Raw genomic sequence first — 16,152 nt, forward strand, 5'->3', positions numbered from 1 at the left:
TAAAACAGCTGTATTTAGTTATAATTCACCCACTTAAAGTGTACAATTCAATGACATAACATAGTCACAGGATTTTGCATCCATCATCAGAATTTCAGAACATTTTCCTTAGACAAAATAGAAACTCTGCACCCCTTACCCATCATTCCCCAATCCTTCCATCCTTCTGGCCTCAGGAAACGTTAGTCTACTTTCTAGCTACAGATTTGCTTATTCTGGACACAACATATAAATGGAATCATATGGTCTTTAATGATTGGCTTCTTTCACTTAGAGTAACAGTTTCTGGTTTCAACCAAGTTATAGTATGTTTTGTTGTATGCTTTGATTTCTTTATGTATGATTTCTTTAGATTACTCAATAATATTCTATTGTATGGATAAACCACATTTTGTTTCTCCATTCATCATCTGAATCATCATTTGGGTGTTTCTACTCTCTACCTATTATAAATAATGAAGCTATGAACACTGGTACAAATCTAGGAGTGAACTTGCTGGACTGTAAGGTTAACTCTATCTATAATCATGTAAGTTACTATCAGACTGCTTTCCAAAGTTTATCCAAATCCTCACAAACACTTGATACTGACTTCTGATTCTAGCCATCCCAATGGATATAAAGTTGTATTTCACTGTAGTTTTTAGATTTTCCTGATGGCTAATGATGTTAAACACCTTTGCATGTATTTATTAACCATTTGTATATTTTCTGTGCCAATTTTTAATTGAATGACTTTGTCTTATTGAGTTGTAAGATTTATTTATATTTTCTGGGTACAAGTCCTTTATCAGATACACGATTTGCAAATATTTTCTCCCTTTCTGTGGACTATCTTTTCTCTTTCCTGATGGTGTTTTGAAACATAAATGTTTTCATTTTTGATAATGTTCAATTTATTTATTCTTTCATTGCTTCTGCTCTTGATGGGACATCTAAGAAGCCACTGTCTAATTTAAGGTCACAAAGATTTACTCCTCCTTTCTCTTAAGAGTTTTACAGTTTTAGCTCTTGCACACAGGTCTTTAATCTATTTTGAGGTAATTTTTGTATATGGTGTAATATAGTTCAATTTCAATGCTTTTGCACGTGGACAGCCATTTGTCCCAGACTGTTTGTGGAAAAGACTATTCTTTTCCAACTTGTCTTGGTATCCTTTTCAAAATGAACTGACCATAAATGTAAGGGTTTATTTTTACATTTTCAAATCTATTCCATTGATTTGTCTATCCTTATGTCAGTGGCACACTACCTTGATTATTGTAGCTTTGTACTAAGTCTTGAAATTAAAAAGTAGAAGTTCTCCAACTTTTTTTTTCAAGATTTTTCTGGCTATTCAGGATCTGTTAAGGGTTGAATTTAGTGTCCTTCCCCCACCCCGCACCCAAAACAAAAAAAGTCATATGGAAATTCTAAGCCTGAATTACCTCAGAATGTGACTTTAGAAACAGGAGCTATACAGGTAATCAAATTAAAATGAGGTTATTCAGGTGGCCCTTAATCCAATATGACTGGTCTCTTTATAAGGGGACTTCAGTGCACAGAAACAAACACATACAAAGGGAAGACAATGTGAAGGAAGAAGGGAGAAGACATCCAGGTGAATGGAGTGATGTATATATAAGCCAAAGAATGCCAAGGACTGTTAGCAAATACCAGAAACTAGAAAAGGCAAGGGAGGATTCTTCCCTATAGCTGTCAGAGAGCACATCACCCACCCAACAACTTGATTTTGGATTTCCAGCTTCTGGAACAATAAAATTCTGCTGTTTTAAGTCACCTAGTTTTGGGAACTTTATGTCAGCCCAAATAAATTAATACAAGATCCCTTATATTTCCGTATGAATTTTAGGATCAGCTTATCAATTTCTGCCAAAAGGCAGTTAAAATTTGGATAGTGATCACACTGAATCTATGAATTAGAGGAGTACCGCCACCTAAACAATGTTAAGTCTTTTCAATCCATGAACATCGAATGTCTTCCCATTTATTTAGGTTTCTTTAATTTTGTTTAACAATATTTTGTAATTTCCAGAGTATAAGTTTTGTGCTTCTTTCATTAAATTTATTAAACGAAGTTACTGTTAATTTGTTAAGTATTTTACTTCTTTTGATGCTACTGTAAATGGAACTGGTTCTCATAATTTGCTAATTTCCACTATAAAATACTTTTTTTGTTACATTGATTCTCTATCTTGCTGAACTCATTATCAGCTGTAATAGTGGATTAATAGTGGATCTCTTGGACTTTCTACACAGATCCGCAAACACGAGATAGTTTTACTTCTTTCTTACCAATACGGATACCTTTTCCTTTTCTTGCCAAAGTGCCCTGGCAAGAACCTCAATGTTGAATAGAGGTGGCAGAAGTGGACAACCTTATCTTGCTTCTGATCTCAGGGAAACCATTCAGTCTTTCATCTTGAGTATGATGTTTTGCTTCATGGTTTTTTTCATAGCTGCTCTATATCAGGCAGAGGAAGCCCCTTCCCATTCCTCACTTGTTGAATATTTTTATCAGGAATGGAATGTACTTTTAAAAGTCTCTATATTCTAAAAAATATGTAGCTTGTTGATGCTCTGTTGTGTACAGAATGAGTAAAAACAAGCATCAGGTATAACTTGCAAAAAAAAAAAAAGAAGTCTGGGGTGTCTTTTTATCTAGCAGGAAATTTAAGTACTGGTTTATTCTGGTAATTTAGAAGATATTCTCATTAAGAATATTCATGTTGTCAACTAATGTTAATCACTAGTTTTTGTTGTTGTTGTTTTATTTTGTCTTGTTTTGACATCTACAGGGTATCACCAATTTAAGTATCTAAGAGAAGGTGGACCATGAGTCATTTATTTGCCAAATAACTCTTAGAATAAAGACTTAATTTAAAAAACAAATCTGCCTCCAGTTGGTTAAAGCATCAGACTCTTGGTTTTGGCTCAGGTCATGATCTTAGGGTCATAAGACTGAGTCCCCTGTTGGACTCTGTGCTCAGCTTGGAGTCTGCTTGGAATTCTCTCTCTCCCTCCTCCTGCTTGCTCTTTCTCTCTCTCTCTCTCAAGTAAATAAATAAAAATCGGTCTTTTTTTTTTTTTTTTTTTAAACTAAGAAACAAATCTCTGCAGGGGTGCCTGAGTGGCTCAGTTAGTTAAGAGTCTGAATCTTGACTTTGGCTCAGATCATGATCTCAGAGTCCTGAGATCGAGCCTCACATCAGGCTCTGGGTTGAGCATGGAGACTGCTTGAGATTCTCTTCTTCTCCCTCGGCTGCTCCCTCTCTGCTCACATGCTTACTAGTGCGTGCTCTCCTCTCTTTAAAAAAAAAAAAATCTATGCCACAGGGCAGTTTTTAAGAAAATAATTGTTTACAGAGATCAAAATAACAGTATGCCTCAATAAAGGTTTTAGGATCACTGTTAAGACACATTTACAAATTCCTTACCATAGAAAAAAATGTAACCTAAAAATCAAGTTTGCTTTGACAAAACTCAAACTTTATTGATAACTCAGCAGGATAGCAATTTCTATCAGTGCATTAAACAATTATCATCCCAATAACTTATTTACTAAATACACAGAAATGCTGAATACACGAGTATGGAAATACCCTTTATTCACTATCAATTACGTGAAACAAATAAGGAACTGCTCAGCTTTTATTCAAGGTATTACCAAAAGGACCCTTGTTCAACCCTCTATTTTACCCAGTCCAACTTTAAAAATAGGCATTTCTTACAATGCACATGGTTACATTGCAAATCGTTCCTCTATCTACTCTTAAGAAAAATAAAAAATCAAGTAGATACTAGAAAACAATGCTTTACAAGTAATACACAGCAAGTGAGAAACACATGCTTCTCTGTTCAGAAATTCTTTGACAGATACTGAAGAACTGAAGATATATTACCTAAAAGACTCAAACACTTACTGGATAGAGAAACTCAAACACAACCTAAAGTAAGAAATGATTCTAAATACACAACCAAGCAGAAAGTGTATCATACATCATACGCAGAGGGATGAAATACATGTTATAAAGAGCTACAACTCTTCTTTCACCATCTTCTTACACCTATAACCTTTGGCCTTAAGCTACTTGATGGTATTTATTGATTTTAAAAAAACAATGAGCATATAGAATGAAGTAAGCACTTTTTCCTTTTTTTACATTTTTATGCTTTTAAATTTTAGGTGGTTTTTCTAGGTCATTCATTAAGCTCCCTTATGTAAATCTGCTTTCTGCCAGAAAGTTACCAATAATGATAGAAAAGGTCCAAGTGTATTGTTTATTCTTGTTTATATTATTTCCCTATAATACACTCTAAGGAATAATAAAGAATAGTGAATTAAAAGTATATAAAACATTTGAGGGTTCTTTATTATTATTAACATTCCATAACTAAAAAATAAATTATAACTATAATATAATATAGAATAGTAGCAAGCTACTATCCTAAATGCTTTATAGTACACAGAATTTTAGTAAAAAAAAACAAAAAACTTTATATAGATTAGGAAACTAAGACACAATTTAGTAACAGTAAATAACTTGTCCAAGGTCACGGCTAGTAAATGGTATATTCAGAATCTGGTTAAAAGAACTTATTCTAGAGCCTAAGCTCTTACTTTATAGGTTACCACCTCCTCAGCTGTTTTAAGCTCTATCAGTCAAAAATAATAATAGTAATCTCAGGTTTCTTATTTTAAGCATCATAATTCACACGTAAGCATACATCGAAAGAGGACATCAAAAGCCATAACAGTCTTCTCTAAAAAACATGTTTGGTCAATTGGACATCCACATGCCAAAAACAAACAAAACAAAACAAAACAACTGAGTTTATTCCCTCCACAAAAATTAACTTGAAATGGATCATAGACCTAAAGTAAAACGGAAAACCTATAGAGCTTCTAAAAGGTAACAGGAGAAAACCTTGGGTTTGGTGATGACTTTTTATTTTATTTTATTTTAAAGATTTTATGTATTTATTTGTCAGAGAGAGAGAGAGCACAGGCAGGGGGAGTGGCAGGCAGAGCAGGCAGACGGAGAAGCAGGCTCCCCGCCAAGCAAGGAGCCCCATGCCGGACTCAATCCCAGGACATCAATCATGACTTGAGCGGAAGACAGCGGCTTAATCGACATAGCCACCCAGGTGTCCCTGACTTTTTAGATAACAACATGAAAATCATGATCCATGAAAGAAACTGGACTTCATTAAAAACAAAAAATTATTTAAAAAATTATGCTTTGCAAAGGATAATATTAAGAGAAGGGAAAGACGAGCCACAGACTGATATCAAGAAAACATGTAACTTACTAACAACGGACTTGTGTCCCAATATCCAAAGAACTCTTTAAAATTCAAGAATGAGAAAACAACATGATTAAAATTAGGCAAAAGACATGAACAGACACTTCATCAAAGAAGATATACAGATGGCAAATAAGCATATGAAAAAAATATTCAACATTATCTGTCACTACGGAATTAAAAATCAAAACAATGAGTTAGTTACTAGAGCGCCTGGGTGGCTCAGTTGGTTAAGCAGCCAACTCTTAGTTTAGGTGCAAGTCATGATCTCAGGGTCACAGGATCAAGCCCTGAGTCCAGCTCCCTGCTCAGCGGGGAGTCTGCTGGAGAGTCTCTCTCCCCTTCTCCCTTTGCCCCTCCCCCTGCCCCCACTCAAGTGTACTCCTGCTCCCTCTTTCAAATAAATAAACCTTTTTAAAAACAAACCCACATACACAAAAAAAGTACAAGTTACCACGCAAACCTATTAAGATAACTAAAATCCAAAACACTGGCACCACCAAAGGCTAGCGAGAATGCAGAACAAGAGAATTCTCAGGGGCGACTGGGTGGCTCAGTGGGTTGGAGCCTCTGCCTTCGGCTCAGGTCATCATCCCAGGGTCCTGGGATCGAGCCCCGCATCGGGCTCTCTGCTCAGCAGGAAGCCTGTTTCCTCCTCTCTCTGCCTGCTTCTCTGCCTACTTGTGATCTCTGTCTGTCAAATAAATAAATAAAATCTTTAAAAAAAAAAAAAAGAATTCTCGCACACGGCTGATAGGAATGCAAAATTATATGGTCACTTTGAAAGACAGTATGGCAGTTTACACTTAAAGATATTTATGCATGTGAGCTGAAAACATGTCCACTCAAAAACCTGCACACAAATGTTTTTATGTAGCTTTATTCATATCTGTAAAATATGGAAGCACACACAATGTCCTTTAATAAGTCTAAGGATAAACAAACCTTGGTTTTGGTTTGTTTCATACAATGGAATATTATTCAGCAGTAAAAAGAAATGAGCTATCAAAACAAATTTGTACAAAACAAATTTGTACAAAAACAAATGGAAATGAAGACTGCTAAGTCAAAGAAGGAAGTCTGAAAAGGCTGTATAGTATATGATGCTAACTACATGATATTCTGGAAAAGACAAAACTACACAGATACTTAAAAGACCAGTGGTTGCAGGGATGTGGGGGTTAAGAAAGAATAGGGAAGCACAGAGGAAACTATTCTGTATGATATTGCAATGGTGAATATTTAACGTTTGGCAATTGTCAAAAGCCACAGAACTATCCAACAAAAAGAGTGAGCCTAATGGCAATTATGAATAATAAACTATAGACTCTAGTTAATAACAATGTAACAATATTAACAAAAGGTACCACACAATCCAAGATGTTAATAAGGGAAACTGTGTGGGGAGGGAGGGAGTATATGAAAATTCTCCTACCTGCTGTTCAGTTTTTCTGTAAACTGGAAATTGCTCTAAGAAATAAAATCTAGAAGGAAGGAAGGAAAGAAAGAAGGAAGGAAGGAAAAAAGGGAGAGGGGAAAGAAAGAAAAAAAAAAAAAAAAAAAGGAAAGGAAAGGAAAAAAAAAAAAGGAAAGGAAAGGAAAAGAAAAGAAAACAGTTATAGCACAATGGCCCTAAGCCACTAGAGTGTGTATCACTTGATAAATTAATTCGTTATTAAAAATTTGAGGGGATAGCGGGTTTGAGTTTTATTTTGCTTTGTTTTTGTTATCTCATTACACATGTCTAGCTCCCATCCCAAATCTAATAAAAATAAAAACCTTTGGGAGTAGGACCCTAAGTCATGTATGTTTACAAAAACTCCCAAAATGCTTCTGTCAAAATGTTGCAAAAAGCCTTTTAACTTTTAAGGTAAACAGATTGGTTTGGTCGCTGCTTTGTAGCAGCTAGTACGGACACATCTTTGCACCCGTTTCCTCAAATGTAAAAACAAGAGGGTTAAACTTGACAGACAAGAGCATGAGTCAGAATATTAGGGTCACCTTCAGCTCAAAATGTCTTTCTGTTCTACATGAATGTAAAGTTTGAACTTAAAATGATTTCTAAACCACATAACTCGTTTACTTACAAAAGACCTTTAACCTACCAACTAATCTGCCTTACCTGATCAAATAAACCAATGCTTTTTTCTATCACAACTCCCTCTTACACAAAAAGGAGCATTTAGTCTTCTGCAACTCTTTGAGGTATTTGGAAAGAATACCAAGAGTGTAAGTGAAGAATCTGAGATAACTATAAGAATCAGATACTCTCAAGAAGGCAATCCAATAGATAGGCTGCCATTATTTCCTAACATTCACGTGAGGCAAAGACCAGCACACACTAAACCAATGTCAACACAGTTCAATTTCCTTGTCTTAAAATTGGCTTACTAACTTGCTGAATGTCAAAAGTCTCTTCCTAGGAAACTAAAATTTATCATCTACCCTCGATACCTAGTAAATAAAACAGCATCTGTAAACCACATAACACAGTATGTAGTGAACAAGCAGTATTTCTCAATTAATTTATAGCAATCTAATAGTTGTTGAACAATTACTGTATGTCAGGCACTAGCTGAGCAATGGAATAGAACAATAAAGAAAATCAAGTTCCTGTCCTCATGAACCTTATTTATACTCTAGCAGGAAAGGCAAACTATAATACATACCAAGAGGTGATAAACACAATTTTTAAAAAATAAAGCAAGGTAAGGGTGAGGTATTTATGGACTGAGAGGGACCTTAAGAGAGCCTTCTCAACAATGACAAAATGTTTTGTACTTGATCTGAGGGGTAGGGTATTCACTGAGTTGTACATTTAGCCTTTATGCAATCTGCTGTATTTAAGTTATACCTCCAAGTGTTTTCTAAGTTTGCTAAAACAACATCTGTAAGACCAACCCCACCCAGCTCCATGATGATTTCCTCTTGATTACCACAATACAATTAAAGTCAAGGGAGTTTATTTATTTCACTTCCAAGTTTATTCATTTCACTTCTCTGTATCTCAGGGCTGCTCATCTATAAAACAGTGATAACAAGATCTATCTCAGAGTTTATAAACGAATATATCGTACTTACAACAGCAGCTGGCATATAGAAAGCACTAGACAAGTGACTACTACTACTGTTACTTCTTCTACTGTTACTAGGAATCCTACCAGGGGCTGGCACATAGGTATACACAATGGGCAAACTAATCCAGTAAAGAAAAAATACAGATAGCTAACAGCTAATGGCAAGAGTAACAATCAATTTCTGTTCCCATTTAAACCCAGAATTACTCAGTACTTTTTTAGAATAAATGTACTCAACACATTCTGTCCAAAAATTCTTTCTTATAAATGTACTACGTAGAACAGATTATATGATGCCTAAGGGATGGCAGAAAGTATTCAATTAAAATCAAGTACAGAGGGGGGAAACTGCCTATATATGACAAGGGGGGAATGCTGGTAAATTACGACAAACCAAGTTCTTTTCAGTGAGGCTTAGCTAGTTTCATTTTGATGAATGCCCAACCTTCCTTCCCCAAAGGAATCTTTATGCCTATTCACTTATCTAGGTGATAATTTAAATCAATATCTTAATCACTACATGTTCCTACTCTGGACCTAGTATTTCTTTAGATATAATTAGAAGATGTAAAAGTAGTTTGAGGCTTAATTCTTACCTTGCCAGACTAGTAAGGAAGAATCTAACACAAAAGCAATCAATCCATTCAGTCAACAAACACCTCTTGAAGGAGTATTCAGTGACTGGTTCCAGGTCTGGCAAAAGGCTGGTTTCCAAGTCTACTAGGGAAATACTGTTAAATGGATTAAAACTGCAAAACAGGTATGTTAAGTACAGCAAAAGTCGTTGAAGATATGAAAGAAAGCAAGGAGGAGAATAATCTGAAATGTCAAAAACTTCAAATAGTCAGGTAATTTATGCTACGATAGGCGGGGGTCTTAAACTTTATTTTGTAAGGAATGAATAGTAAATAAAAGATTCATGCAAGAGGATGTTAGGGTCAGAATTCTGAATATTTACCTGGGGTGGGAGAAAAGGGTAGAGAATACTAGAGACAGAAAATCAGTTTTGGTTCAAGGGTAGGCAAAGCTTTTCTGTAAAGGGCCAGACAGTAAATATTTTTGGCATTATAGGACATGTGGGCTCATCTGCAAATATGCAACTCTGTCTTTGTAGCATAAAAGCAGCCAGCAACAACAAATACCTAAACTAACGAGCAAGTCTGTATTTCTATAAAACTTTATCTACAGGGGGCCTCTGGGTGGCTCAGTCGTTAGATATCTGCCTTGGGCTCAGATCATGATCCCAGGGCCCTAGGACTGAGCCCTGCATTGGGCTCCCTGCCTCTAAAAGAAGCCTGCTTCTCCCTGTTCTACTGCCCCCTTCTGTGTTTCCCCTCTCACTGTGTCTCTGTCAAATAAATAAATAAAATCTTTTAAAACAAAAACAAAAAAATACTTGATTTACAAAAACTGGAGCTGGCTGTATTTGGCCTGTGGGCTATAGTTTGTGAACCCATGTCTAAGCAGAGTGGTAATCCGGTCCTAAAGTGAGGGCTACAGAACAGACATTCCAAAGATATTTAGGGATGGAGTAGACTTGAAGAAAGACTACAGGTAGAGAATTAGTATAAGGAAGAAAAAACGCTTGATTCCTAGGAACAAACCCAAGGATCTGTATGGATGATGGTCCCCATTTACCAAGATAGTGAATGAGAAGAGCAATAACTGGTTTTCATTTTATTTAAAGAAGGAGAGAGGGTGAGGAGAGAAAATTAATTCAATCTTCACATTCAGTTTAAATAGATTGGAAACATCTAGGTGGAAATTCGAGCAGGTCTGGAATTCTGAGAGAACTGGGCTAATAAGATCTAGGTTCATTATAGTAGTAGTTAAGATCACTGAGGAGAAAGAAGGTGAAGATACGTAGAACAAAGGAATGAGATTCCAAATACTAACGCTGTGGGGAGAGCCCTCCCTCCTCTCTCCTCTCCCACCGTATAGTAAAGACTGAGAGGCAACAATCTGAGGAGAAGAGCAGTTTCAGTGAAGTGGAGTATTAGGGTCAGTATCCCCAAACTTAACTACAGGATACAATATTTGTGAGGAGGAAGAAAATTAGTGGGCCAAACAACCGAAGAAGTCTAATAGGATTTAGGATACTCTATGCAGAAAGAACATAAACAGATGCACTGTGGTTAAAAACAAGTCACAGCCCGGAAAACAGGTAAATCCACAGGGACAAAAAGCAGACTGGGTGGTTGCCAGGGGCTTGTGGGAGGAAGGAATGGAGAGTGGCTGCTAATAGATACAGATTTTTCTTTTGAGGTGATGAAAATGTTTTAGAACTTGATAAGGGTGTTGGTTGCTCATTGTGAATGTAAATGCCATTGAGTTGTGATTCTTTTGTTGTTGTTAAAACAATTTCATCTCAATTGGGAAAAAAAAAAAATGACAGGGAGAAAAATCAGTGAGCAAGCCAGAGAACAGAACACTGGGAAATAAGACTGAATAGACTGTGAGAAACGAGATTATTAAAAGGCTTCAAGAAAGCCAGAAAACTTTTAATCAGATTAAAATAGCCAGCAGAAGACCATTTTAAAGCATCTCTTCCAGTTTTCTTAACTAGAATGGGACATAGCTCAACTGTCTAATTAGGGAACCCAATCTGCATTATGTGGGGAAGCTGTAACTATAAAAAGAAAATAAAATAAAAGCGGCTGTAGGTTTAAGCACAGCTACCCACTGGAGTGGATATATGCTTTATCATTAATAAGGGTTTTCAAAAAATACATGATTGGGTAATTGAAAAAAGCACTATACTAAATGTGGGAGATTGAATGCAAAAGTTCTGCCACTTTCTCAGGTATTCCTGAATTTACACACCTTGCAAAGTGACTTCGTAGTCTTTCCCCACCTCTTGAATTTGAACTGGACTGACTTTCCTTGGCCAATGGAAAGCCATGACAATGACAGTTTGCCAGTTTTGAGCATGGTCCTCTAGAATTCCTATATGCTTTCCATAATTCTCTCTTAGAAATATGTTCTGCCACTATGAAACAAGTCCAAGCCAGCGTGCTGGATACCTACAGACACATTGCCCAGTTTCCCCGTTAGCCCAGCTGACAGCCAGCCAAGCACCAGACATGAGAATGAGACTACTCTAGCCAAGCTAGTTTTAGCCACTCTACCAGCTAAGCCACAAGAAATATGAGCAAACCCATATAACATCACTTAAGCCTGCCCCAGATCAGGGGAAACATCCACCTGACCCAAGACTCATGAGCAATAAAAACGGTGGTTGTTTTAAAACTAAGTTTCGGAATGGTTTGTTACATATCAATAACTAACATATACTACTAATAATAGTGATGACAGGAAAAGACCATTAATTTGGCATAAAAGCTAGATTTATGTCATCAAATATTAATTTATTCACTGTGGTTTGTGTTTTATAGATACAAACATGTGATTTACAGAGAAAAAGAAAACCTATTATTAAATTCCTATGATTACTCTGTCACTGGGAAATCTAAAAATGATCTAAACCACCACCACCCCCTTTCCTCTAAATTACAACTTAAAACCATTAAAAACATAAATGCAATTTTTTGTAACATGAGGTGTCTTTGGAAAACAACTATCGCATGATAGCAACTGACTACACTTAGAGGGGAGATATTTTTTATAACTAAAATTGGAGTTTTTAGAGGTTTGTTGTTGTTGTTGTTTAAGTAAGGAAATTCTTCAAGAGTTTCTAAATTGTCCAGGTGCTAATATTGTGGATTCAATTTTCCGAAGCACAATACCCATAAGAGCAACTTACAATACAAGACAATCAAACCTTATTTACAAGTCAAAAATAAAAAAAATACTAAACCTGAAGGAGGAGTCAAGATGGCGGAGAAGTAGCAGGCTGAGACTACTTCAGGTAGCGGGAGATCAGCTAGATAGCTCATCTAAAGATTGCAAACACCTACAAATCCAATGGGAGATCGAAGAGAAGAAGAACAGCAACTCTAGAAACAGAAAATCAACCACTCTCTGAAAGGTAGGACTGGCGGAGAAGTGAATCCAAAGCGACGGGAAGATAGACCGCGGGGGGAGGGGCCGGCTCCCGGCTAGCGATGGAGCAACGGAGCACAAAATCAGGACTTTTAAAAGTCTGTTCCGCTGAGGGACATCGCTCCAGAGGCTTAACCGGGGTGAAGCCCACGAAGGGACAGCGTGGTCTCAGGTCCCGCAGGGTCACAGAAGGACCGGGGGTGTCTGAGTGTCACAGAGCTTACAGGTATTAGAACAGGGAAGCCGGCTACAGAGACAGAACCAAGGAGTAAGCTCTAAGCTCGGGGTTACCTTGAACCGGTCACAGCCTCGCTCAGCTCGGAGCGCGGTGGGAGGCCAGGGTGACGGGAGTCATTGGGTGCTATTCTCTGAGGGCGCACTGAGGAGTGGGGCCCCGGGTTTTCGGCTCCTCCGGGATGGAGACCTGGAGGCCGCCATCTTCATTCCCGTCCTCCGGAACTCTACGGAAAGCACTCAGGGAACAAAAGCTCCCGAAAGCAAACCCGAGCGGATTACTCAGACCGGCCCCAGGTAAGGGCGGTGCAACTCCGCCTGGGGCAAAGACACTTGAGAATCACTACAACAGGCCCCTCCCCCAGAAGAGCAACAAGAAACCCAGCCAGGACCAAGTTCACCTATCAAGGAGTACAGTTTCAATACCAAGGAGAGCATCGGAATTCCAGAGAAGGAGAAAGCAAAGCACGGAACTCATGGCTTTCTCCCCATGATTCTTTAGCCTTGCAGTTAATTTTTTATTTTTTATTTTTTGTTTTTCAATTTTTTTTCTTCTTCTGCTAAATTTTTTTTAACTTTTACCCTTTCTTTTTTTAACGTTTTCTAACTAGTTTATCTAATATATATATATATTTTTCCTTTTTATATTTTTTCTTTATTGGTTTTTTTTTGTTTCTTTTTTTTCTTTCTTTTTTTTTTCTTTTTTTTTTCTTTCTGAACCTCTTTTTATCCCCTTTCTCTCCCCTCACGATTTGGGATCTCTTCTGATTTGGCTAAAGCATATTTTCCTGGGTTGTTGCCACCCTTTTAGTATTTTACTTGCTCCTTCATATACTCTTATCTGGACAAAATGACAAGGCGGAAAAATTCACAACAAAAAAAAGAACAAAAGGCAGTACCAAAGGCTAGGGACCTAATCAATACAGACATTGGTAATATGTCAGATCCAGAGTTCAGAATGATGATTCTCAAGGTTCAGCCGGGCTCGAAAAAGGCATGGAAGATATTAGAGAAATCCTCTTGGGAGATATAAAAACCCTTTCTGGAGAAATAAAAGAACTAAAATCTAACCAAGTTGAAATCAAAAAAGCTATTAATGAGGTGCAATCAAAAATGGAGGCTCTCACTGCTAGGATAAATGAGGCAGAAGAAAGAATTAGCGATATAGAAGACCAAATGACAGAGAATAAAGAAGCTGAGCAAAAGAGGGACAAAGAGCTACTGGACCATGAGGGGAGAATTCGAGAGATAAGTGACACCATAAGACAAAACGACATTAGAATAATTGGGATTCCAGAAGAAGAGGAAACAGAGAGGGGAGCAGAAGGTATATTGGAGAGAATTATTGGAGAGAATTTCCCCAATATGGCAAAGGGAACAAGCATCAAAATCCAGGAGGTTCAGAGAAGCCCCCTCAAGATCAATAAGAATAGGTCCACACCCCGTCACCTAATAGTGAAATTTACAAGTCTTAGTGACAAAGAAAAGATCCTGAAAGCAGCCCGGGAAAAGAAGTCTGTAACGTACAATGGTAAAAATATTAGATTGGCAGCAGACTTATCCACAGAGACCTGGCAGGCCAGAAAGAGCTGGCATGATATATTCAGAGTGCTAAATGAGAAAAACATGCAGCCAAGAATACTATATCCAGCTAGGCTATCATTGAAAATAGAAGGAGAGATTAAAAGCTTCCAGGACAAACAAAAACTGAAAGAATTTGCAAATACCAAACCAGCTCTACAGGAAATATTGAAAGGGGTCCTCTAAGCAAAGAGAGACCCTAAAAGTAGTAGATCAGAAAGAAACAGAGACAATATACAATACAGTCACCTTACAGGCAATACAATGGCACTAAATTCATATCTCTCAATACTTACCCTGAATGTTAATGGGCTAAATACCCCAATCAAAAGACACAGGGTATCAGAATGGATAAAAAAACAAAACCCATCTATATGTTGCCTACAAGAAACTCATCTTAAACCCGAAGACACCTCCAGGTTTAAAGTGAGGGGGTGGAAAAGAATTTACCATGCTAATGGACATCAGAAGAAAGCAGGAGTGGCAATCCTTATATCAGATCAATTAGATTTTAAGCCAAAGACTATAATAAGAGATGAGGAAGGACACTATATCATACTCAAAGGAACTGTCCAACAAGAAGATCTAACAATTTTAAATATCTATGCCCCTAACGTGGGAGCAGCCAACTATATAAACCAATTAATAACACAATCAAAGAAACACATCGACAATAATACACTAATAGTAGGGGACTTTAACACTCCCCTCACTGAAATGGACAGATCATCCAAGCAAAAGATCAACAAGGAAATAAAGGCTTTAAAGGACACACTGGACCAGATGGACATCACAGATATATTCAGAACATTTCATCCCAAAGCAACAGAATACACATTCTTCTCTAGTGCACATGGAACATTCTCCAGAATAGATCACATTCTCGGTCCTAAATCAGGTCTCAACCAGTATCAAAAGATTGGAATCATTCCCTGCATATTTTCAGACCACAATGCTCTGAAGCTAGAACTCAATCGCAAGAGGAAATTTGGAAAGAACCCAAATACATGGAGGCTAAACAGCATCCTTCTAAAGAATGAATGGGTCAACCAGGAAATTAAAGAAGAATTGAAGAAATTCATGGAAACAAATGATAATGAAAACACAACGGTTCAGAATCTGTGGGACACAACAAAGGCAGTCCTGAGAGGAAAATATATAGCGGTACAAGCCTTTCTCAAGAAACAAGAAAGGTCTCAGGTACACAACCTAACCCTACACCTAAAGGAGCTGGAGAAAGAACAAGAAAGAAACCCTAAACCCAGCAGAAGAGAAATCATAAAGATCAGAGCAGAAATCAATGAAATAGAAACCAAAAAAACAATAGAACAAATCAACGAAACTAGGAGCTGGTTCTTTGAAAGAATTAATAAGATCGATAAACCCCTGGCCAGACTTATCAAAAAGAAAAGAGAAAGGACCCAAATAAATAAAATCATGAATGAAAGAGGAGAGATCACAACGAACACCAAAGATATACAGACAATTATAAGAACATACGATGAGCTACTCTACGCCAACAAATTTGACAATCTGGAAGAAATGGATGCATTCCTAGAGACATATAAACTACCACAACTGAACCAGGAAGAAATAGAAAGCCTCAACAGACCCATAACCAGTAAGGAGATTGAAACAGTCATCAAAAATCTCCAAACAAACAAAAGCCCGGGACCAGATGGCTTCCCGGGGGAATTCTACCAAACATTTAAAGAAGAACTAATTCCTATTCTCCTGAAACTGTTCCAAAAAATAGAAATGGAAGGAAAACTTCCAAACTCATTTTATGAGGCCAGCATCACCTTGATCCCCAAACCAGACAAGGATCCCATCAAAAAAGAGAACTACAGACCAATATCCTTGATGAACACAGATGCAAAAATTCTCGCCAAAATTCTAGCCAATAGGATTCAACAGTACATTAAAAGGATTATTCACCACGATCAAGTGG

The 16,152-nt window shown here is 37.2% G+C and overlaps 1 protein-coding gene across 3 annotated transcripts in view; it reads right to left on the bottom strand.

Annotated features, from left to right (window-relative positions):
• The window catches only part of GSK3B (glycogen synthase kinase 3 beta), a 222,505-nt gene that overhangs the window by 168,148 nt on the left and 38,205 nt on the right, over positions 1 to 16,152 (bottom strand). The gene's annotated exons all lie outside the window — the stretch shown is intronic.

This window comes from Lutra lutra, chromosome 1 (genome assembly GCF_902655055.1).
Source record: "Lutra lutra chromosome 1, mLutLut1.2, whole genome shotgun sequence".
Lineage (NCBI taxonomy): Eukaryota > Metazoa > Chordata > Mammalia > Carnivora > Mustelidae > Lutra > Lutra lutra.